This window comes from Macaca fascicularis, chromosome 3, assembly GCF_037993035.2.
Source record: "Macaca fascicularis isolate 582-1 chromosome 3, T2T-MFA8v1.1".
Classification (NCBI taxonomy): Eukaryota; Metazoa; Chordata; class Mammalia; order Primates; family Cercopithecidae; genus Macaca; species Macaca fascicularis.
This window is the reverse complement of record NC_088377.1, coordinates 130,104,277-130,129,623: the sequence shown is the minus strand read 5'-3', so window position 1 is coordinate 130,129,623 and position 25,347 is coordinate 130,104,277. Positions and strand designations below refer to the sequence as shown.

At 40.2% G+C, this 25,347-nt stretch overlaps 1 protein-coding gene across 17 annotated transcripts in view; it reads left to right on the top strand.

Annotated features, from left to right (window-relative positions):
• CDK14 (cyclin dependent kinase 14) overlaps window positions 1–18,537 on the top strand; it is a 790,403-nt gene extending 771,866 nt beyond the window's left edge. For 14 of the 17 annotated variants that reach the window (XM_045387589.2, XM_065542367.1, XM_065542363.1 and 11 more), the window contains one exon: window positions 15,081–18,537. The gene's annotated coding sequence lies outside the window, so the exon portion shown is untranslated. Of the gene's footprint in view, window positions 1–7,487; window positions 7,531–15,080 lie in introns of all 17 variants that reach the window. The other 3 variants (XR_012432704.1, XR_006696501.2, XR_012432705.1) reach the window with 1 other exon arrangement.
• Window positions 18,538–25,347: the final 6,810 nt, after the last annotated feature.

Sequence of the window (25,347 nt, the reverse complement as noted above, 5' to 3'; positions counted from 1 at the left end):
AGAAGTACTTCTCCAACTTGCATTTCTGAGTTTCAGCTTTCTCAACTCTAGGACAGACTAAAAATATATACCTTGAAAGGTTGCTGTGAGGCCCAGAGACACAATAAATTATCTTCAACTACTCAGGTTAGTTTTCTGCAATCCCTTCTGAGAGGGAATTTATGGGGGGCCACACTAAGAATAATTGCAAGTTCTTGGCTGATGTTTTTACCTAAAAAGGGAAAATCAAAGTTCAGGGTCATTGGCAAAGCCATGAGAAGCTCTCACAATAATTTTTATTTTCACTTACTAAATAAAGTGATTATCAATGGTATTTAGTATCAGCAGTAAGAATGGGTATTGTAGAATTAATTTCCATTTATATTTAATCCTGTATTAATATTAGTACGTCACTGGTGACATTAATAGAGAAGAAAAAGAATGGAGAGTGAGGGATTGTATTTAGGAAAAAGAATTTTCTACTCAGTTCTCCAAACTCTCGGGATCATCTAAATAGGGACCCACACTGCCAAAGTGTGCTTCTCCTGTTGGCTGTCACATCCATCAAATAACCTGATCTGGGTTTCTCCTCTCTTGAAGGAAATATGATGCATAGAATGAGTGAGATACTTTGTTTATTTTGGTTTTGTTTGCTTGATTATATTTTTCTCATATGGGGGAGTGTAGGAAATCATGTTAGACCATGCCACTTATTCAAAAGGAATTTCCTTCAAGCATTTAACTTTCCTAGAAGGTATTTCCTTTGCAATACGTTCTAAAATTATGGCTAGATGGTGGAAGTGCTGCTTGATGCTTCAACATTCTGACATCATAATCCTGAGGTTCTTGACCTCGGATCTGTGGGTCTTATTAATGGAAATCAGAAGGCCTATGCACCATCTGAAATTGTATGAAAAAAATCTGCATGTAGTTAAATATATGCGGTTTTCTGCAGTAAATTATCTTGGCATTCATCTGGTTCTTAAGTTTGGCAGAGACTCAGAAGGTTAAGAATTATCACAATCTGAGTTCTTTGTGTCTGTTCTCTTCTTGGCACTAGTGTTTATCGGTGGATTGTCCACTGAGGGTTTGGTGAGAGTAGGAAAGAGGGGCAACATTAAAGAAATGTTTATTGTCTTGGAAAAATATGTGATTATAACATTTAGAATCCATATAACTGTGTATGGCATAGCAGATTAAAGGAAGTGAATGGAAGTTGGTTTCAAATTACGTATTAAATCAATTTGGAGGCATTTCTTAAATACATAAAAGTAAATCTACATATGTTTGAAGTTCAACTACAAAGAATTTATGGTCAAGAGAGATTACAGTTATATATATAACTATATATACTATATACAGTATATACAGTAGTATATATAGTATATAGTATTATATATGTATATATATAGTACTGATCAATGTAGCCCTCCAGTGACCATGATTGTATAGTACGTTTTGTCAGATTCGTTACCCACAGTTTTATTTGGAGGTTCTTCAAACATAAAGCTCTTCTTGCCATTAATTATTTTCTAAGCCTCTAAATATTTCTGTACTTGATTACACACACCATTAATCTGAGCAATTCTCCCCTACTATGGTTCAGTTTGTCTTATTTGAATCACCAATCTCTAGTATAGAGACAGTCCTGTCCATACCACATCCCAGAGAGCTAAAGAAGGAGTGACTTTGTTCTCCTGTGCATTTTACCAGACATACATCAGTCCCTACAAATCAACCTGGTAGAATTTCTTTTAATAAGGAAGTACTGAGAGAGACAAGATTTAACTATATCATGTAAATCCAAGCATGAGTATTTTATATCGTGTTTGGACCCAAGTACTCAATAATTGATTATGAAAATTATATAAATTCTAGCACTAAAACTCAAGAGGTTAGTAATTAAAAAACAAAAGAGCTTTTTCATTTTAGCATTTCAGGCTCAGGCTCATCATACCTGACATCTCACACAGAGCAAGTGAATCTAACAATTACAAAAAGAATAAAACTAAAACAGCTTATTGGAGCTGATTGGGCTGATTTTTTTTTCAATTTGTATACTTTGCACAATATATGTTCTATTAAATTATTCGAAAATGGGCTGTGGGGGTTTTTCCCCCCAGGATAACATGAAACAACTAAATCACTAGATTTTTTTTTTAATTCCAAATGACACCAGTGTTGCAAAGTCAGAACTTTTTAAAAAGACCTAACAGAGGGCCATGAGACACGATAGATGCTTAGGGTGCAATTTTAATACCAACAGACTAGAAAACAAACAGCATAACCCAGACAACACGTGACATTGTTCTTTAGCATCCATGTGGAGAGGAAATAAGATCTTTCTGGGATGTGCTTCCCAGTCACAGGTGTGGAAGAGAAATACGTTGCATTCTTGATTTACTGCACTGTGTGGGAGATTCTGGTTTGGGGCAAGGAAAGGGAGCATTTCATTGCTTCTTACAGTGAAACTTCAGCTCAGTTAACTCGGCTGGTGCTTTTGTTTCAGTCTGCCACAAGTGAACAGTAAAAAAACATGAAGCATCCCTTAATCCTATGAGCCTGGGGTGTGCTGGCTCCTCTCACTGCATTCTCCAGCTCTGTTGCCAATGGAAGTGAGAGATTGACCCCAGGCCTGCAACCACTGTTCTTTGCTCTGCCACTAAACCACTGAGCTGTTGACACTTTAATTGTTTTATACCAGGAGGAAACCAGTTGTGTTGATGTGAATGTCTTATTCATCAGACATTACAGGCTTCACATTTTTAATGAGCTGACACTCCTAGTCCAATACATGCAACCACAGTGAATCAAGACAAGAGTACAGTAATGAAGTTTTCTAAATTATTGTAGTTGCTCTTTAAAAGATTTGATGGTATTTTGGAACTCCCAACGCCACAATTAGAAAGTCTGTCTGAATTGTGTATTAATCGAACATGTGCGAGTTATAAAGGACAGCAGTGTAGTAAAGATAGGAGTTAATAATGTGTATTTTTTCCTTTGCTTTTTTCATGCATAGACAAAAATAGAGACACGAGTGAACAAAATATTTATAAAGTACCTTTAGGCATCTTTCTGATGTATGAAAATGTCCAAATTATCTCCATGGGCTATGTTTTGAAAACTGCAATACTTGGGAAGAAGCTTAGTGTCTATGTCATCATTTGTCCAGAACATTGAACATTTCTCATGGGTGGAATAAAACATTTCAATACTAAATGTTACAAACTTGGTACATTGTGGGCAGTTGCAGCAGTCATTTGAAGAACCAGCTGCATTATCTGATTTGATGGCATCCTAAAGAAGACAATTCTTTACCCACAGACTTTACAGTGGCAGCTCAAGACTTCACGTATATGAAAACTGTATGACTGCCCTTGGGTTGGAACCTGGGACTCTCCACCCAAAGCCTCCAACACCTCCTCTCTGAATATAGAAGAAAGCCCAGACCCCTAAGCAGGGTATTTCAGGCCCTTTACTCCACCACCCTCGCCTACCTTTCAGCTTTTCCTGTGTCTCTATCTGCATGTGTATCCTCACAGGCAAACATATGCCTGTCCTATTGGCCAGCCTATGCTTCCCAGAGTCCTTGCCTGTGCAAGAATGCCCTTCTTCCTCCCTTTCTAGGCATTAAATTGTTACATACCTTTCAGTTACTCCTCACTGCAGTGGCACCTCTAGGATAGCACTTATATTTTCCATGTTGACTTATAGTTAGCTGTTGTCCCAGCCACCTCCCCTTCCCAATCTTGAGCTCCTTAAAGACAACAGTGGCATGTTGGCAAATATTTAATGGTTGACTCTCCAGAAAGACAGTAGAATAGTCCTGATTGATCACGCTTGTCTATGTCCTGTCGTGTAGATACTCCCATGATGGGTGATTTCAAGAGTGACTGTGTTTAACAACTGTCAAAATTCCTGAAAAGTTTCACATTCCAGATTCCAGAACACCACTGGAATCCATTTTTAATAGTCCATGTAGTACTCTCCTCTTTCATCCTAAACACTTTTCTTTGCTTAAAATAGATGTTAAGTAAATGTTTCCTGAATTGATTTAGGCAAGTCGATTGATGCTGTTGCTCCTTCACCACCGATCTTACAGCGGGGGTTATTTCTGGCAGTGATTCAGGCAACATTTGTACTTCTTCTCATTTCAGAGAGGTGGCCTTAGCCATCTCCGCCATGCCACACTGCACAGGCATGTGGGAATTTAAATAGATGGATTTATTCTGAATTGTGGTGAGGAACAAGTTGATGGTCTTAAGTTCAACAACCTCATTAGAGAAGAATGTGATTGACTGTGATTTCAACAAAAACCAGAGAAGAAAGCCTAAATCACAGAGTCAAGGTTGTGTCTCTTCCAAGGAGATAGGTAGAAAAACCCTGTACAGTCTGGAGAGTTGAGAGGAGAGAAGGCTGCTGGCTCAGTTCCCATTTTATTTTCACCTTTTACTATTCTCAGTGTCTCACATTTGTGAAACTTTTGTGACTCACATTTTCAGATTGCAGTGTCAGCATACTTTTCATTTTAGTTCATGTAATATAGTGCCAAACCTTGTTACCTCTGTTTTTATAATAAACTTGGAAGTTACGACTGTGCATTTTAATCCTGTTGTTCCTGTGATGACCAGCTTGTTCCATTTTGCACCCCGCCCCCTCCCATTTTAGAACCAAAAGTCCTAAATCCTCGGCCAGGTGTGGTGGCTCACTCCTGTAATCCGAGCACTTTGGGAGGCCAAGGTGGGTGGATCAATTGAGGCCAGCCTGGCCAACATGGTGAAACCCTGTCTCTACTGGAAACACAAAAATTAGCTGGGCATGGTGGCATGTGCCTGTAGTCCCAGCTACTCTGGAGGCTAGGACAGGAGAATCATGTGAACCCAGGAGGCAGAGATTGCAGTGAGCCGAGATCATGCCACTGAACTCTGGCCTGGGCAACAGAGTGAGACTCTGTCTCAAAAAAAATGTCCCAAATCCTGGAAACTTCCTCAGTTCAGACAGAGACAGCTGGTCACCCTAGTTCCTATAAAGGTTGTGAGTTCTATCATGACTGCTTTGATATTTAAATCTGCAGTATACCTCCTATTGCAGATGTTTCAGAAGACACTGAATCAGTGACTAAAAGGATTAGAACTTCTTAAAAATTTGAGTTCACAAAATCTGTTATCTTCCAAACAGAAGCTTTCTTCAAAGGTCCTATCTTTCAGGCACTTTTATTAAATGAAAGAATACATGGGAACGTACTTTGGATAGGAGAAAATGCCACATGAGCACAAAATGCTGGTATATATTTCTCATGATGGTACACATTCCGTTAATTATGTCTTTCACAACTCATCTTGGATTCTATAGAAATATAGCAACATGCTATGGTGGGATAACTAGTATCAAAATACTTTAACCAATTATAATTTTGTGTGGAGTGTGTATTGAAGGGCTTTACATGTAGTATGCAGAGTCTTGGCGTCCATGGATGAATATTCAGTGATTTGTCCTTGGTCGAGCAGTTGTTCATTGGCACTGTTGTGAAGCAGATTCGTGTTGTGAAGCAGCTACATGGGAGCTAGTTGGCAGGCGGCTTAGCGAGCTGTCCAGCACCCACCATTCCTAGCTTGGAGTTGTTGGACCCTCCTCACTGTCCGCAGACATTTCCTGGTGGAAACGATGTGCTATAGTGGTGTCCACAATGTGTCACTTCATGTCACTGTCAGGATGTGTCCTCACAAAAATAGACATTTCTGCTGTAATGTGGCATCTGTGTTCATACCTGTGTTCAGCAGAATACTACATTAAAAGTTGCAGGGCTTTTGTGGTGGGGGAAGAAATAAAGTAAAGGGTAGTCCACTTCAAATATATTGAAATTGATAAGCGCTGCACTCAGAAAAGCAGTGAAAATAAAAATGCTAGTAGAGTTTACAGGTGAAATAAACTTGATGTAGGTTGCGGCTGCCCAATTTTGGATGCAAGGGCAAAATGCTCAAGGATCCAGGAAGATTGTACAATAAACAGTCAATTCTAAGACAGAGCATGTTGCCAACCAAACCAAAAGGAAGCATGTGGGGTAAATAGGCAGCATGTGCTGTGCAGTAGTGCAGGTCTCTTGGGCTTGCATGCACTGTATTTATGTATCTTTCTCATGGCTGCTGTTACTTGGTGACTCAAAATAACATTGGAAAGAAGTCTCCCATGAACCAATATGACTTCTGGTTCATGCTGACATCATTCTGTATTAACCAAAATTATATGTGATCTAATTTATGCTACAGAAATGCATATTTTGTTTTGCAAATTTCTGCTAAATAAGATGGTTCACAAAACAGGTTCAAAGTTGTAGGCGACTGTATGTTTGGAATTCGAAACCCTAAGCATGAAAAACTGCTTCAATACATTAGATAATAATACCAGACAAGTTTTAATTTGGAAAAAAAAATCCACCCAAAGTGGAGTCATATCTTCTCTAAAATCTTTTAATTAAAATCAGACATGAACCCTTGTGTTTCTCTAACTATTAAATACTTGGTTTTTAGTCGTTTTATGAGATTTGTGTATATGCATTTTAAGTTGAGAAAAAATGCACACGCTGCTGAATGACTTTGTATTTGGTTTGTTTAAATATAGTTTAGTAGGACTGTAATATATAAGGAGGGTTAAGGGTCAGAATCCTATTTAATTAACTTATAACCACTTGGGAGTCAGTCACTTGTAAAGGTATGCTGAGCAAATAAGGTTTCAAATAACGTGAAATCTTTGAAAAGAATATGCCACCTTTGGTGAAGGCTTTTCTATTAACCTTGTCATTAAAACTGTTTCAATGAACTACTTCAAACCTCCCAGTTTTTATTTATTTATATGATATGTTTAATCTTTTTTAAAAATGATATATGTATACAATATTATATGATTGTTTACAAAAAAAGAAAAGATTAAATGTGTCTTAGTGTATCTAAGAAGACCTAAATCAGTACTTTTCCCTGTGCTTGTTTTCCCATTGACTGAGAGAGGAATAAATCCCAGAATTGCCATTATTTTGTCCATGTGTGTCTAAAATATGACCAGTGTTTTCCATTTGCATAAATCTGATTTAATAAACAGTCACACCATTAAAATAGAACATTCTTTTCAATGAAGGCTAATTACACATCATATAATGCCTGGTCTTTAATGAGGATTTCAATAAATGTTCGTTGATAATGATGATTATTAAAATGATATGTTAAGTCTGTCTCCTCATGTGAGGAATGCTTTGTTTTGAAATGTTAGACTTACAGCTTTGCCTAAAAAATTTTTAATTAAAATCACCACTTTGGCATGAAGCTTAAAATGTGCAAAGTTGCTGCAATTAGTGCATTGTGCATCCATATGGATGTTACCAAACAGCTTTCAACTTAAAGGATTTGGGCTATTTTGAATGATGGGCCTTCTGTTAAGCTTAAAACAAAGCCCGTCTATCTCTGCATTCATTTTAATTAATATTCTCTTGCTGGTCTCAAAGATGTGTTCTCTTCTAGGGAGAAGAAGCTGATTATCGTAAATCAGAAATAAGTTACAGAAGTAGGTTTGACTAATTTTCTACTTCCTTCTGTTTCATGCCATTTCCTCTGACCCCTACCCCCTTCTCAAGAAGCCTCAATGCAGTGTCAGAGAAACTGGAAAACACTAATTTCAGATATTCTAAAAGAAAACCTGTATTTCTAGCCAAATTATAACACATTAAATTCACTCAAAGAATAAGGAAATTAAGCTGTCCCAGATTTTCTGAATTCAGTATAAAGTTTAAAATGTACCACTTTGAGTCCTGCATCCATATAAAATCTACAGTATAAAATTTGACTATGTTATATACAAATACGTGTATATATATGTATTTGATATTTTCACTTTAGAGAGATTTGTGCTTGCCTAGGTGCTTACAGTTGAACAACCTTATGTGTGGACTTAATTCTCTATAATAGGAAACGCTACTTGAAGATGAATTAGATCCAAAGATTTGTTTGTTTTTCTTGGTATTTTAAGCAAAACCAAACTCAAAGTGGCACCGTCTTGTAAGTGTGTTTTTTTCTTTTTCCGGGACATTGTTCATGTGAAACCTTATTGACATAGTACTTGGGGAAGGGAAGCTTTCTGGACTTTGTTCTCGACAAAATCAGAATAAATTCTTTAAACAGTTACGTGCTTTAGTTAAGGCCCTGGTTTTCCGACTGTTCAAATATCTCCCCTACAACCAATCTCCATATACCTTTCAGAAGGATATTTACTCCAGTGGTCACTGGGATCCTCTGACTGCCTGGGTGCCCAAGTAAGACCCATTTTGAATGCTTGTTTAAAAGGCATACAGCTAAAATGATTTTTTAAATTTTCATTAAACTCTTAAGAATAGGCTAAATGTGAAAAATTACAAAGCAGAATTGTAATTTACCAGAACATGTGGGTAGAATAATTCATCCAACATATGACTGGAAAGGCACAAAATCAGTAAGTCCACTATAGAACACCACCATGGTCCTGTTTTTCTCTTTCATTCTATCATTGTGGAAACCCATTACACATCCACCAAATTTGACACAAAGATATCCTAATTTTTTCATTATTACCTGGATTATTTATTTTTATTTCCTTTTTGAAAGCATGTAATTAATTGCATGCCTATCTTTAAATGCCTCCGTATATATCAATATTTTGAATTCTACATTTGAGAGGAGGTTGGAATGAGTTTTGTTCTAAAGCTAATACATAAAGCTAAATTTGGTCAAATCATAATTGTTTTTTTCTTGAAGAGAACCTAAACATGTTACAGTTTTATACTGTCTTTACTGTTTTGAGGTAGCTTTCTTTCTGTCAAATGTTAGTATTTTTTTTTCTTCTCTATTAGGCATATTTACAAAGAAGTCTCTTAAATAGAAATGAGCGGATTACCTCACAGCTTCACATACATCCTGGAGAATATCCTGTTCACAATTTAGGCGATGAAAGGAAAACCTACAGTTGTTTTAATTTGGAACCAAAATAATCACTTCTCTCCAGTGAGGCTTAGAGGGGGAAAAAATGTGCCAGAGTTGTCTTGTAGAAAAAAGAGTACTTTGAGGAAGGGCAATGCAGCAGAAAAAATAAAAATAATAAAACACAGTCAAACAAACGCAGAACCTTAGAGTGCATAAATAGGCCAGTGAAACGCAGACCACCTGATCACATTGAAGCACCCTGAGCGGGGGTCCTCAGCAATGTTGTCCCTCCGGCGTGTAAACTGCATGCATGTGTGTAGGGGTGTGTGTGTGTATGTACACACAGAGATTTAACAGGGAGCACAGAGGGAATTAGAAAGAGCCTGGCTCGTTTTTAATTTGGGTCTGTTTGCTTGCATTTAGCACTTAAGGGCTTCTACATTCAGTTCGCTCAAAAGAGTGATGAAGCACTCCTTGCTTATGCCTCAAATCAGAAATGCATGAAGTGCAGCTGCAGAGATAATACATTTTCCCCAAAGGCTTTGGCTGAGCAAATTAGGTGTCAATGGGGTGCCTGCGCAGGCAGTACTCTCTCTAATTAGTCTCTTGAGCCTAGTTGGTGGCGGGTATGAGATGATCTAATCAATTGGTGTGTGTCTGATGGCTCGTGTAAAAATCCTACCAGGCAGACTCTCTCCCACAGGTCACCCACCTGCACAGCGGGACTGCTCATTTTCATTTTTCATCTCCTCCATCACATGATGCTGACAGTTGGTTTTAAGAAAATTGAATCCAAAAAATATCTAGTTCATAGGGCACATGGGTCAGAACAAAGTTGCATTATGGGTACCAGCGATCCAATTAATTAATATTTATAGCCAAGAAGCTCTATGTAGATATTTCTGAATAAGGATTTTATCAATCAAATCCAATTTCTTGTTTAAAACATTCATTTCTAGAGAGAAAGAACATTGTAAAAGCTGAAAGCAAGATAAAAATGGCATCCATTAATCTTATGATTTATATACCTATGAGTGGCTATGCACATAGTTGAGCTTATAATTCATATTCACTGTTAATTTGTATTGCGCGTGCAACATATTTTAATAATAAAGGTAAGAGAAAGGTTTACATTGATATATTTTGCTTCCCTGTTATTCCCTCTCTCCTTCCACCTAAATCCCCACTCATCAAGTGCATGATTGCATTTAAATTTTCTTAAAAATTTTCCAGCAAAAACTGACCTACCTTATATGTACTCATTGAAAATTGAAGCTGATGCTGCCCAAGGAGGGAGAAGGGACATTCCATGCTGCTGGCTGACAGCACCAGGCAGGGTAGCTGGTACAATTTGGGCCATTCGGAGTCATCTCACAGAGATGTGAAAGAGTCTGCCTCTCATTGGCACCTCCCTTCTAAATGTCTAAGCCCAAACCTAAGTAATGGGCTTATCATAATCACTGTGTTCCCTGTTTATTATCCGGTTACTATTATTACATATTATCCTTTATTATGCAATTCTGTTTATGCCCTAGGTTAGGTACATGTGATTCTCTTAGAGATTACACTCGAAGAATCAGGACAAGGCAAGAACAAGCATCATCGATGTCTAAAAAACATCTTAAGCCAACAGGATAGTAAATATGCCATTGACTGTGGTGACAACATAGTTTATTATTACATGAAATTAGATGTACTAGAAATCAAATCATTCCTTTCAAATATAATGTCATGGAGTTAAAAAAAAAAAAGTAAGTTTTGCCTACAGGAAGGTGTTAATCCTACCAACCATCCTCAGGCTGGTGGTGTATCTGTGGATGGCCTGCTCTGTGTGCAGTACTGTGCTATTTCACAGGCATCACATTTGCCTTCAGTGAATGTGCCATAAGGAACTCTACATATGAGAACATATTTTACCCCCAAGTTTTCTGATTCTACAATTTCCCCTTTATTCATTCAGCAACTGTATATTGAGTGCCTGAGCCAGGCCTGGGCTGTGCTCTGGGGACACAGCAGTCAACAAAATCAAGCTTAAGAACATACTGATACCACCTGTCCCCTGACTTGCTCTTTCATAGGAAGTGTCTTCACACTTCAGGAGGGACTAAATGAAGTCTCTGGTTCAGGCGGTCATTGTGGGTACCAGGTCTCCATTCTGTTGATTAAAGTGGTGAAAGAGGGGAGAGCCAGGAAAGACCACATCATTTGGATATAGTTGTAGGAACGCCATGCCTGGGCAAGCAGATACCAGGACAGACCTAAAGCTCCCATTTAGCTGGGGTGGGCAGGCTTCCAGGAAGAGCTGGAATCTCAACTGCTGTTTAAAGTACATGGAAGAAGAAGGACAATTTTGTCATCTGCTTAATAAAAATATCAAGGCTGATAGTGGGGTTGAGGATTGGCTGAGGATGCCTGTGGATAAATGTGCTTGAAATACTGTGAGGATGAGTGCTCTCTCTTCTTCATATCATGGCCCTCAAGAAAGATGCCAGTGCCTAGATCAGAATGCATAGTTACATGGAGCAGCATGTAGAGCACGTTATTTCATTTCCCTGAAAGAACAAGGGTAGGCTGGGGACAAAGGAGGTTGTTCCCATGTAATTATTTTTGCTAGGGTGGTGAGTTCTTTAAGAAGAGGCTTGATAGAGGCATATCTGCACAATCAAGCAAGGATGAGGAGTGGTCAAGTGAGCCTCATGGAGAACCACCCACAGGCAGCAAGGATTTGAGATAATAACTGTTGGGATATAGAGGTAGCAAAGGTCCTATGTGTGGTATCCATCTACCCCCAGGCCTCTCCTAGAAACTTATTTATTTATTTATTTATTTTTTTGAGACTGAGTCTGGCTCTGTCGCCCAGGCTGGAGTGCAGTGGCCGGATCTCAGCTGACTGCAAGCTCCGCCTCCCGGGTTTACGCCATTCTCCTGCCTCAGCCTCCCGAGTAGCTGGGACCACAGGCGCCCGCCACTTCGCCCGGCTAGTTTTTTGTATTTTTTAGTAGAGATGGGGTTTCACCGTGTTAGCCAGGATGGTCTCGATCTCCTGACCTCGTGATCCGCCCGTCTCGGCCTCCCAAAGTGCTGGGATTACAGGCTTGAGCCACCGCGCCCGGCCTCCTAGAAATTTAAGAAAGGGCTTTTGTTTACATTTGGCTCAGTCACTGAGAACAGAACTCTCAAGAATAGATGGTTACCCCTACCTCATACCATTTACAAAACTTCACTCAAAATGGACCAAAGATCTAAATGCCAGGGCTAAAACTATAAGACTCTTAGAAGAAAACATAGGGGTAAATCTTCGAAACCTTGGATTTCACAATGGATTTTTAGATATAACACCAGAAGTATAAGCAACAAAGGAAAAAAAAGAATAAATTGGACTTTGCCAAAATTTAAAACTTTTGTACATCAAAGGACACAGTTAACAGAGTGAAAAGGCAACCTATGGACTCAGAGAAAAATCATACTATAAGGGATTAATATCCATAATTTATAAAGAACTCCTACAACTCAACAACAAAAATACAACCCAATTTAAAAATGAGCAAAGGACTTGAATAGATATTTCTCCAAAAAAGATACTGATATGGCCAACAACCACATGAAAGGGTCCCCAACAGCCTGGCCATGGTGGCTCATGCCTGTAATCCCAGCACTTTGGGAGGCCAAGGCAGGTAGATGGCTTGAGCCCAGGAGTTCAGGACCAGCCTGGACAACATGGTGAACCCCTGTCTCCACAAATACAAAAAATTAGCCAGGCATGGTGATGTGTGCCTGTAGTCCCAGCTACTTGGGAGGCTGTGATAGGAGGATCAGCTGAGCCCAGGAAAGTCAAGGCTGCAGTGAGCTAGTATTACATCACTGCACTCTAGCTTGGGTGACAGAGCAAGACTCTGTCAAAAAAAAAAAAAAAAAAAAAAAAAAAGGTGCCCAACATCATCGATCATTAGGGAAATGCAAGTGCAAATCAGTTGATACCCACTAGGATGGCTATAATTTTTTTAAAACAAACAAATGTTTTGGCGAAATTGGAACCCTTGTACATTCCTGATGGGAATGTGAAATGGTACAGTCATGATGGAAAACAGTTTGGTAGTTCCTCAAAAAGTTAAACATAAAATTTCCATATGACTTGCCAATTCCACTCCTAGATATATACCCAAAAGAATGGAAAACAGTGTTTAAACAAATACTTGTACATGACTATTCAGAGCACCACTATTCACTGTTAGCCAAAAGTTGAAACAACACAAATGTACATCAACCAATGAATGGATAAACCAACTGTAGTATATTCATACAACAGAATATTATTCAACCCTAAAAAAAAATGAAGTACTGATTCATGCTACAACATGGATGAACTTCAAAAACATTATGCTAAGTGAAAAAAGCTAGACAAAGTGGGTAACATGTTGCGTGATTCCATTTGTGTAAAATGTTGAGAATGGGTAAATCCATAGAGACAGAAACATGAGTATTAATAGTTGTCAGGGATTGGGACAAGGAGAGAATGGGGAGTGACTGCTTAAAGGATATAGGATCTCCTTTGGGGGTGATGAAAATGTTTTGGAACTAAATAGAGATGATAATTGCACAACATTGTGAATGTACTAAATGCCACTAAATTATATTCTTTTAAATGGTTAATTTTGTTTTATGTAAATTTTGCTTCAATTTTAAAAAATAATGGAAAGTTAATATGCCAGAAACTCATCATAGTAAGTGGGGGAAATGGGCAGATGGTGGGGATGATGCTATTTCTTTCTTTCTTTCTTTCTTTCTTTCTTTTTTTTTTTTTTTTTTTTTTTTGAGAGGGAGTCTTGCTCTATTGCCCAGGCTGGGGTACGTGGCACAATATCAGCTCACTGCAACCTCCACCTTCTGGGTTCAAGCGATTGTCCTGCCTCAGCCTCCCGAGTAGCTGGGACTACAGGTGCACACCACCACTCCTGGCTAATTTTTGTATTTTTAGTAGAGATGGGGTTTCACCATGTTGGCCAGGATGGTCTCGATCTCCTGACGTCGTGATCCACCCATCTCGGTCTCCCAAAGTGCTGGGATTACAGGCGTGAGCCACCGTGCCCGGCCACTATTCCAATGGTTCCTGAGCGTAAGAGTGGAATTTCTGCTCTCTGGACAAGGTAATGCTAGGTTGCTGCTATGCAGGGGTGATGTCCTTGATGCCACAGCCTGTGTGGGCAGCAGCAGGACAGGTGCACTGTGAAGTCTCAAAAAAAAGGACAAAACCTTTGGGATCAGGCACCATCCAGGGTTCCCCCTGCATCTGGGAAGATGACTCTATGGCCCCGTAGCTGGGGACACGAAGGCTTCACCAGGCCTTAGTGACCAGCAGCTTCTAAACTTAGCTAAGGAACTGGTTCTGGGACTCAGTGCAGCTAATGAACCGATCCCTCAGCTATGCGCCTTGAACCTGGGAGTGTTCTCACCTATCCTGGCAAGGCATTCTTTTCCCATCCTGGAGACTCAATGAAAATGCTTACAGGCCAAAAAGAAGTATGGAAAGAGGCAGAGTGAAGCTTCCCTCTTTTTGCTTGAACCATTCACCCACAAGTTGTTATTGTTTTGAGCAGGCATTATTGGAAACATGCAGTCCTATACAGGATGTTGGGAAGAGGCTGCCAATTCAGGTCACACTGGCCAATTTTCTTTCTGCTGAAACTGAAATAATGATAATAGGCAACCAAGGAATTATATACAGCTGAATTATTTTAAAAGCATGTATGTGATCCATTTTTCTATTTCATGTTCATAAAAATGAACATAGTGATATGTCCTTTTAATGGTCTGTATGATGCTACAGGCACTTAATTAAGACCAGTATTATTACTAATGATTTAGGGAAGGAAATTTGCTGAATTTCTTTTTCTCTAAATAATCTAAGGGGAAGATAGACCAATTCAATTGGTGGAGTTAAATGATTTTAAGAGAGGAAAGTGTAGTCAGAACATTTGTTCATCATATTAGAAGGATTTTTTTGGTTAAGGAAACTATTCTGCTTAATATTTATGTGTTTGGAGTGGCTGTAGGGAACATCAGTGGGCTCACTTTGGACTGACCAATTTTGATGTCTCATGTAATTTAGGAAAAATGAATGGTGTCGATTTTTTATATAACAATTTTCTATTTTCCTCCTTCCAGGATTAAGTTGTCATCATTCTGGGAAGAAAAAAAAAAACATTAATGAGGAGGCCAATAATATGAAGGGAATCATGGATCAGTTTTCTTTCGCTCCCTGTGGTGGATTTCACTTACAAGAAAATTGAAGCTGGCAAGACCCTGTTTTCTCTGCAATTTATTTAAAACCTTGCACGCATTTGGATACCTTGTGATTTCCAAGAACTATGTGAAGATTAAGCTTTGCTTACTGATACATGGCATGTATTCTTTTCAGTCTTTTGTGTTTGATTTTGTTTGATTTCCCTCTGCAGCACAGTGTCTCTGTAAAGGTTTTTATGCTTTCACCAGCCATGTCTTAAATACATTAAGACAACACATTTGGTGTTCACACTTCTTCAGTAATGTCTGTACTTGAAAGCCACAGAGTGGCATAAAACAACGTGTATTTTCTTTGAGAGCAGTGCACATTTTGCAACCACTAGGAGGGAAATTTTCTGCTAAAGCAAACCCCTGTTCTCTGACTTGACAACTTGGCCCCTGACTATGAGGCCCCACCTGTTGCTTACCTTTTGAGGTAATTTTGCAAATGTGGTTTTTTTACTTGGAAATAACTGCACATTTATATATAGGATATTGGACTCTGCTTAGCATTTGCAAGCCACATAGCATGACTGTTTTTTGAATAGGTTGGAACTGAAAAAACAATTATCAAATGTTAAGAACAAAGACAGGGATAAATTGCTTACATTTCAACCTCTGGAGATTGAGGTAACTTTTTGTGTCTGGGTCTTGTCAACATCTTATTTTTTCCATCCATTCTGTTACACTTTGTATTTTCTAACTGTAGAAAAGAGTGAGGAACAGAATGTTTTAAATCTGGTGCAAAAGAACTATATCTGTTGGATGAGTCTTGAAAGCAATCTTGGCCGTTAAGGCTTACAAAGTAAATTACAAAGTGATCCAGTTCAAAGTTTGCTCAGTTACAACAAAGCACCTTTAAAAAGAAAGTACATTTTAAAAAAACATTCCAAGCCAATTGGAAGACATCACTGGGTTCCTTACTTTAAGACATCTCCTGGAATAACTGTTCAAATGCAGGTTTTAGAAACAATGCAGGAATCTTGCTTTAAAGATGGAAAAGTGAATGGCTCAGCTTCCCTTACTCAAGGAGTTGAGGGACCTTGGAGGATGAAGACACCAGTATGTGACACTGGGGAAAAGTGGACCAGGCATGTCTTTTGCTTTGATCTGGAGGGAGGGCTGCCTGACGCAGGCCGGCTCCCGGTGGGGCAGGCCTCGCTGCAGAATGCCCAGCAGTACTGCGGCCAAGGGGGCAGTTAGGAGACTTCATCTAAAGCATGAAACTTGGATTCTCTGTACACAAATTCCTATGGAAATACCTTCGTGTACACTGTCTTACATTTTCCTATTAGTCAGAAAGAAGGAGAGAATGAGTGAGTTCTTGAAATGTGTCCCACTGTTTTAGGATCAAGACTAGGAATTAGGAGCCAGGCTGACAAGGACTTTTTCTGAGAGTTGGGTGAGGGTAAAGCTTTTGTATAATCAAGCTCAATACACCAAGGAAACTGGACCCAGAATTCCTAAACTTTAAAATGGTACTGTCTCCGGAGTGGAGTATGGGTGGTTATGTGATAGTCATAGTTCATCCTACCCAGATGTAGCATTCCTTGTAAACTTTTAAGTGCTAAGCAAGGAATTATTTACTGATTGGTTTTAAAGACAGCAGAAAATACCCAAGTGAAGAATGTCTACTGTTTGCTACCTAGAAATCTTTTCCATTCCTCTTTCATACATTCCAACCCACTGGAAGTCTTTAGAGGTATTTAGATTTAAAATATACTTAAATTAGAATTTCTTAAAGAAAATATAGGGAGAAAACTTTACATGCTGTTAAAAATGACCTTTCCTGTGATTTGTTTTGAATCATTCATTTGGAGAAGACATGACTTTTGTATTTCACTAAGTTTAAAGCAAGAGCAACTGATGATTAAATGTTGCTTTTTAATAAGGTTTTTAACTTGAAAATATTTAATGTTGAAAGACTTCAATTAGGGCTATCAGAGTTATATGTCCCTGTCACAGGTAACTTCTTCGGAGAAGTGAAATATAACACTACTCAGTAGAGGGAGAAATCTGTTTTGTTACAGAGACATACCTCTCAGAAGGTCAGGAGGTTTTGAGTACTCTATCCTTGCCATCCATACAGGAAATCCGAAGTTTGGTGTGTGTGTGTGTGTGTGTCTCCCCCGTCTCTCTCTTTCTTTCTCCCTCCTCTCCTCTGTCTCTTTCTCCCCCAAATCCCTCTCGCTCCCTCCCTCCCTCTCTCCTTCCCCTATTTGCAATCATATTCTCCCTCTGCTTCTTTTCTCTTCTGCCCTCTTTGTGGACAGTCATGAAAATCAATTCAGACTGTGTTCATTAGCAGATTTATTATTCTATTGAGAAAGTGCTGGAATGTTTTGTGAGATTATTTTTGTATGAAGGAATAGCTTGAACTCAAACAGATGGTAAGAGTAGTACAAACACCTTTAGCACATCACTGCACGCACAGTATTCTGAAAGGAGATTTGACACTTAATTCCCATTTTCTTAAAAGAACAGTTTTGTTGACTTAAAAATATAAGATACATAGGATGTGAAAAAAAAATGTTTGCAGTGCTCAGCAAAAAATAGGGTACATAAAACAGGGTGGCTGTCCACCCACTGATGCTGGGGTGAGAAGCGATTTCTACCTCCCGAGAGTGATTAGAAAGTTTCCAGGAGCACCTCCAGGCTTGCAAAGAAAGTGAGGCCTCTTGGTATCCTTTCGTTAGTGTGTATATGACAGCCAGTATAATCAATACCCTAGGTTATGTGTCTATATAAGATACTCATCTGTGAATATTATTGGTTTTGTAATCTTTGTTATATAAGAGGATGTTTAGGCTGTATATACCGGGGTAGATTACTGCCTGCCCCCTATACATAGGAATATGCTGCATAATTGCGCATAACTTCCATCTCCCTTACTGGCTTGTAGGCAGAGGAAACTGTATATGTTACTGCCTTGTAATTTTCTCATACACCAAAAACACAAAAAAAAAAAATCAATAAAATAAGCAATCTTCTATTCTCATTCCTTTTCCCACAGCAGCATATTTTAGAGGCACATACAAAACCTACATTCTCTAGTTGGGAGTGGATTTTTTAAATTTTCCTTTTATCTTTTATTATTTTTTTGTATGATGCACTGAGATGTGTACTTTCTAACAGGGGATTGGTACCCAAGAAACGTGGTAGCATTATTCAGAAAACTATTATACTTTCAAATGACACATAGTAAGGAGAATGGAATAATACATGTTGCATATTTGTTACCAGTTGTAATTTGTCTGTATTATGAAAGATGTAATGGTTTGTCAGCTGTCACTGTTGTTTTCTTGTAACATGATATGGAATAAAGTATAGCAGAATCTCAGTACACGTTCTAGGTACATCTTCTTGGTGAATGCCTAGTAAGAGCATATACCATATCAAAGAAACATTGACTTAAAAACCTCTTGAACACAACCACTCTTACACAGTGAAATAAGAGAACAAATACACAATATGTGGGAAGGAATAAGTTAGATGGAGTGGTCCAGGAGTCTGTTAAACCCTCCTCTTTCCTTGATTTGCTGTGCCAAATTTATGTAAAGGAGTAGAGGCCATGTGAAACAGATCCACGAGCTGCAGGATCTTCACAGTTCCCCCGGCCTCTTCCTGATGTTCACACATGTCACATGTTCTGCGCATCTCAGATGCATCTGGAGCCTTTCTGGTTTTGTTTAATGGCAGCCCTATTTATCTTTTATTGCCTCCTCCTCTATTTTTTGCACATATTCAAAGATGGGGTGAGTAGGTTACCCTCCACTGAATACAAATCAAAGTTTCAGTGTACTGGGGTTCTGCCAGAAGCCTGACTGTTCTTTCTGAACTGAGCTTTCTTCCCTGAGCACCACGTAGGGGGCATCTGCACCTGAAACTGCAGGGCATTCTTGGGATCCCACGTTTGGATTGACAGTGCCAACCTGGGAGGCCAGTCCCTTTTCCATCATCACCTTTTCCTTCCTGTCAGATATGTCATAACCCCAAACAGGCCCTCGTGATTTGATAAATTGCTAATAATTTCATGCCAGGTATTTAGTGACTTAAAAGTGTTCACAGGCCGGGCGCAGTGGCTCACACCTATAATCCCAGCACTTTGGGAGGCTGAGATGGGTGGATCATCTGAGGCCAGGAGTACAAGACCAGCCTGGCCAACAAGGCAAAACCCCATCTCAACTAAAAATACAAAAATTAGCCAGGCATGGTGGTGGGCGCCTGTAATGCAGCTACTCAGGAGGCAGAGGCAAGAGACCCGCTGGAACCCGGGAGGCGGAGGCTTCAGTGAGCCGAGATAGCACCACTGCACTCCAGCCTGAGCAACAGAGAGACTCTGTCTAAAAAAGAAAAAATGTGTTCACAAGTTTCCGTTCCATGTTAAGAGGACCTGCAGGACTCCCAGCTTTCTTCTGGGCAGACCCTTACCCACCAGGACCAGCTACCTGATGTTTTCCTTCCCTTGCTCTTCTGTAACCTCTGTGATTTCAGTTTGTAAACCCTTCGCACAAAACCAAACATAGGTGTCCTCAGCCGATGCATATTTCTCTCCAGAAAGCTCATGAGAGTGACCGCATCTTCATCCCCCAAGTGCTTTTTCTGTTTCTCCTGAAGCAGTAAATTGTCTATGCACAGGCAAATGCATTTCCAGACAGTTGCTGCCGCCACTACTGAATTCTGGAACGGGAGAGTGCATGGAGGTAGACTTCATAGTAGCCAAAGTAGAGATAATAGGCACATTTCTTAGTTAAACGGGAGCCATAAGTTACCCTTGAAACTGATTAGAATTAATAGATGTGTGAAAATAGTAACTTGTTCCAGGGAGTTGTTTCAAGGGAGCAAAATGTATGGCACTGCTTCACCTCCTAAGAGCTACAGTAGCCCGTAGGCCCATTGTTGAGGTCACTCCCAGCAGCCTTGTGGCAAGCTCACATTTTAGAGATGTAATCACATCAGCTCTTAATAGAAGAAAGAAGGGGATGGAGGAGGCCAAAGAAACAACTTTGAGAAATATTTTTAACTTTTTTAATGTGGCAGTAGAAATGTCAAGCGTCAACTCAGTTCCATAATTGCCCAGTGTTCCTGTCTTTCAGTGGGGCCTATTCCAACTCTGCCAGGTTGGAGGATGTGATGTGTGCTCACTGAGGCAAGCAGTTCGAGTCAGGAGGGCGGCACTCCTATAGTCGCTGTTGGCCTCCAGAGTAAAGAGAAACCAGAGGGGAAGGTGTTGGAGCAACCTTGTGCCACTGGGTTAACACGTACAGTTGCTGAATAATGGCGGGCATTGTAAATCTCTGCAATGAGAACCCCACAGTGGCCCAGCAGCCTGCTGCTACCAGTGGGTGGTGGCGTTATGGGCATTAGCTTTGAGAAGCTTGTGTAGCAGAGGGGGCTAGGATAAAGGACACAAATCAGGGAAAAACTGACAAGATTAAAAAAAAATCCAAGGCCTCGTATTTACTGTTCATCCCCCATGCTCTCGGTGTGCTATATTGTCTGCGTTGAGTCATGCTGAGAGAGAGCCAGGCACAATAATAGCTCAGAGCAGCCTTGCAGCCCCGGAGCCATCCTCTGCCAATGGTGCTGACTGTGCTAGTGGAGAATGAGATTCTGATAGAGCTGTCTTTTTTCTCCTTCCCTGCGAGACCACCAATAATTATGGAGGGCATGCTGCACAGATGGCGTAAGGGTTCCCCGTTGGGGTGTATCCTGAGAAGTGACCCAGCAGGGGTCCCTGCAAAGGTATGTGCTACATAGCCCAAGGTGTGCCTGCCTGCGAGATGCAGACAATGCCAGGCAAGTCCAGGGATACATGTTTGAAACAATGGTTCAAAGGTTTAGAGAGGTTAAAATGGAACTTAGCTTATAAATCATACTACAGTGAGAAACAATTAGTCTTTTGCCACCTCTCCATCTTCAACCAGATCTCATCACTGGGTACCTTTCTTCCTCAAAAAAGGCTGTAATCCACTAAAATTCGCTGGGAAAAGCAGGCCAGTCCTGCAACCACCTTGCTTAACATTTGGGAAATTCAGACCTTCATGTATTCATTCCCTTAGCCCAGTGGTTCTTAGCCCTGACTCTTGTTTGAATCACCAGGAAGTTTAAAAATAACACCCCCACCCCAGACCATTCAAGAAATATTAGGGGTGGGGGTCTGCTTGGAGAAATCAACAGGTGATTCTATTGTGCAGCCAGCGTGAGAACCGCTAGACTCTTCCTTTCCTCCTGCCTGTCTGCTACTCTAGGGTGAGGGTCCGGAAACTGTTTCTATAAGGGCCAGATAGTGAATACTCTAGACTTTCCAGGCCTCACAGTCTCTTTCCCAGCTACTCACTTTGCTGCTGTAGTGTAAAAACAGCCATGCACAATACATATGTGTATTATATTCCAGTACAGCAATTTGTGGACACTGAAATTTAGGTTTCATATAATTTTTACATGCCACAAAATTTTGCTTTTGATTTTTAAGAATGATTTTAAAATTAAAAAACTATTCTAAGCTCACATACCTCATTTAAAAAATGCAGTGGGCAGTAATTTGCCTGGGGGCTATAGTTTGCTTACCTTGGTTTAGAATACAGCCCTAGTAATGCGGTAGACAAGAACCACTCCTAACATTTGCAGGACCCAGGGTAAAAGCAAAAATGAAGGCCCATATACCATATATCTAAATATTTAAAGATATACATCCAACTAACAAAAAACTAAACCTATTCTATTCTCTTACTTTGAAATATGTCTTTATAATGAACTTGAAGGCCAGATTCACGGTTAGATTCTTGGACTCCTCAAAGTTCCTCACCAAAATGAGACAGTACAGAGGGAACCAGTTCAGCTTGAGACTGACCCACTTCTTTTCACTTCCCATCCCCAGCTCCATCCACGATGTAAGGGGCCGCAGGTGCATGTGTGTGGACATCCCAGCCCACACATCCCCATTATCCATAACTTCAGCAAGCAGCTCCTCCTTGGCCAGCCCTTGGGGATGAGGTACATGCCCTCAGGAGGGTGGTCTCAGGGAAGACTCCATTTGCAGAGAGTATTCCAGGGTCATGGACATCTGGAGTATGTGGAGAAGTGGGGGAGATAAGTACCTGTTGGGCATGGCACTATGGCTTCCTCATTCTGTGGAGAAGGGCTATGTCTACAGAAGGCTGTTTGATCATAGAAACCAAAATGGGGGCCCCTCTTGCCTGGGTCTAAGTGCACTACTGGTGAGTGGTAGGAGTCTAAGAAATAGCTCCAGTGAGTTTTCAGGTCCCTTGTGTGTTTCTTTGGCTTGGTCTACTCTGAACTCATTAAAACAAGCCTCATCATAATGCGAGGCACAACCAAGGCAAGGGAACACAGATTTTTTCAGAACATCTCTTAAAATTAAAGGATCTGGCCTCCTGCCTGTCATGTACTGGGAGTGGGTGCTACCAGTTCACAAAACCAGTTCTAAAATACTTAGGAATTTTGTAAGGCAGTCCTTAAATCATTGACAGTTTGAAATCAGATGGAAATATTTACACCACAGAAATTGGCAAACTCTGTAAATCATGTTTGGATTTTGTTGTTGTTGTTTTTGATAAGAAGTTTCCAGCACACCACTACCTCTCAACCCCTCTCTTTCCAGTCTCATCTCCTGTGCCTCCATGTGCACATCCTCTGCCCTCACCATGTCGAACTTCCCACAGATCCCTGGATGTTCCAGGCATTCTCATGCTGCTGTTCTTTTGCACACACTGTTCTCTCTGATTGGAATAACCTTTCCTGTGTTTTGATTAAATTCCTCTTGATCCTTTTAAGACCTTTTTCAAAAATCATCTCTGCTGTAAAACATTCCAGAAGTCCCCTGAAACAGTCTCTCCCTCTTCCATGTCCCCACATCACTTTCAAAATAGTACCATACAGGTCTTATTTTCCGTCTCTGTATCCTCAAGCCTGAAAATGGTGTCCAAGGTGTAGTAGATGTTTAGCCATTTCAAAACAAATTAATCAATTATTAAAAGATAACGCAGATTAAATAAGAGTGAAATGGGATTTTTTTTTCCTTCTTTCTAAGAAAGAACTCTTTCTTAGGGTTTAGTTGAAAGACTTCAAACAATGTGAGTATACTGTATGTATACCACTTGTAATGATATGGGATTACATGCAAGGCAGGGCCTGGCTCTATGGGAGAAACCAAAGAGGAAAGATGTCTGCTTGTCCTCGCGGGAGCTCATGATGCACAGAGGCAGTGATTCCTACACCTGGCTGACTATCAGAATGGCCTGGGGAGCTTTCTAAACATTCCTGCTGAATTGCAGCGGCTGAGGCTGCAGCCCAAGTATATATACACTTCAGATTTTCCTCAAGTGATCTTCTGTAGGGACCCCATATGGAAATTTAAATACATAACCTCCTAAGTGGTCTGTTTGCCTCCATCTCTGTCCTCCCTCTGTCCTCTCCACCTGAAGACTCTATTCAAATTGCAAATCATTTGTGCTGCATTCCTGCTTCAAACTTTCAGTGGCTCCTTCTATCCCCTATAGTGAGTTTCAAGCTCTGTGTAATAGCATTAAGCCCTCCACCTCACCCTCACCATCTCCCCTTCCTTTCTCTCCATTTTCATGTCCTCTCCCTGCCTCTCTGTCTTCTGGCCTCAGGGAATGGTGGGTAGTTTCCACTCCTTTGCTTAGTTTATACTTACCTTCTGGCTGGGATTCCTTCTCCTCCCTCCTCAGGTGGTCACATCCCACGGCTGCTTTAAGACTCATCTTTTGCATCACCTCCTCCACGAAGCCTTTACTGACAAGGCCCCTTCCCCTGAGTAGTTGACCCTTTTCTCCATTTTTCCCTCCCTCATTCATAGAATTCAACAGAGCCTACCTAAGTTTTTTTCTCCTGGACTAGACCAGCTAGACCACATTGCACAGCCCCCCTTACAGGTGGATGTGGCCAGGTGGCTGAGTTCTGACTCATGGAATATGAACAGAACTGAGTGCAGCACTCCAGGCCTGGCCTATGAAGCATGCGTCACATGATTCCCATAATCTTCCCCTTTCGCAGCAACTCCATGCAGGTGAACATGGAAGTCACACGCTTAAGAAGATGGAGCCACAGTATACAAGAATTACTGTTTGGAATTGAGCCACATTATAATCTTGAAGGGAATTCACATTAGCAAGATGTAAACTTCCATTGTAGATTAACTGTTAAAAAAAAAAAAAACTTTAAAAGTTATTCTACACTAATGTATTCAACAAATGATCATTGAGTACCTACCACATATCTGGGGTGTTCGGGGTGCTGGAGATATGATGGTGAACAACTCACAGAGGAAAAGAGAATTTTTTAAAAGTACAATGCGTAATTTCAAGTCATAAGAGCTGTAAAAAATGGAGTATTTCTACCATTGCACTTTTTTTTTTTTTTTTTTTGAGACAGGGTCTCACTCTCACCCAGCCTGGAGTGCAGTAGCAGGATAATGGCTCACTGTACCCTCCACCTCCTGGGCTCAAGCGATTCTCCCACTTCAACCTCCCAAGTAGCTGGAACTAGAGGCATTCACCACTATGCCTAGCTAATTTTTGTACTTTTTGTAGAGACTGGGTTTTGCCATGTGGCCCAGGCTGCTGTCAAATTTGTGGGCTCAAGCCATCCACCCACCTCAGCCTCCCAAAGTGCTGGGATTACAGAGGTTAGCCATCACGCCTAGCCACACTTTTAAAATTTGATAACTACCTTTTATGTGCCTGCACACTATAATCTGAGATTTTGAGGGAAAGTAGTGGATATTTTCATCTTTCTATCAATAGTTCAATAAATGTTGATTAAATGAGTGAAGTTACAAGGTGTAATGTGGCAGGGACAGTGAAACATAGTGCAAAGGAAGAAGAAAAAAAAGGAGGATGTTCCTTCTAGCTGAAAGTAACTAGGAAGACCTCATGGAGGAAATGGCATCTAAGTTGAGCTTTGGAAACTGATTACCATTTTAACCCATACCTTACTGAAGTAGGGGAGAACATCACACTAGGATAAAGGAAGAACACAAAAAAAGAGATAAATATGAGAAATGCTGGGTGTTTGGGGACATCACTCTGCTTAGGCTGGTTCATAAGGTGTGTAAGAGAGACCAGTGAGGAATAAAACTGGGCCATGGAGACCCTAGAATCTAGAC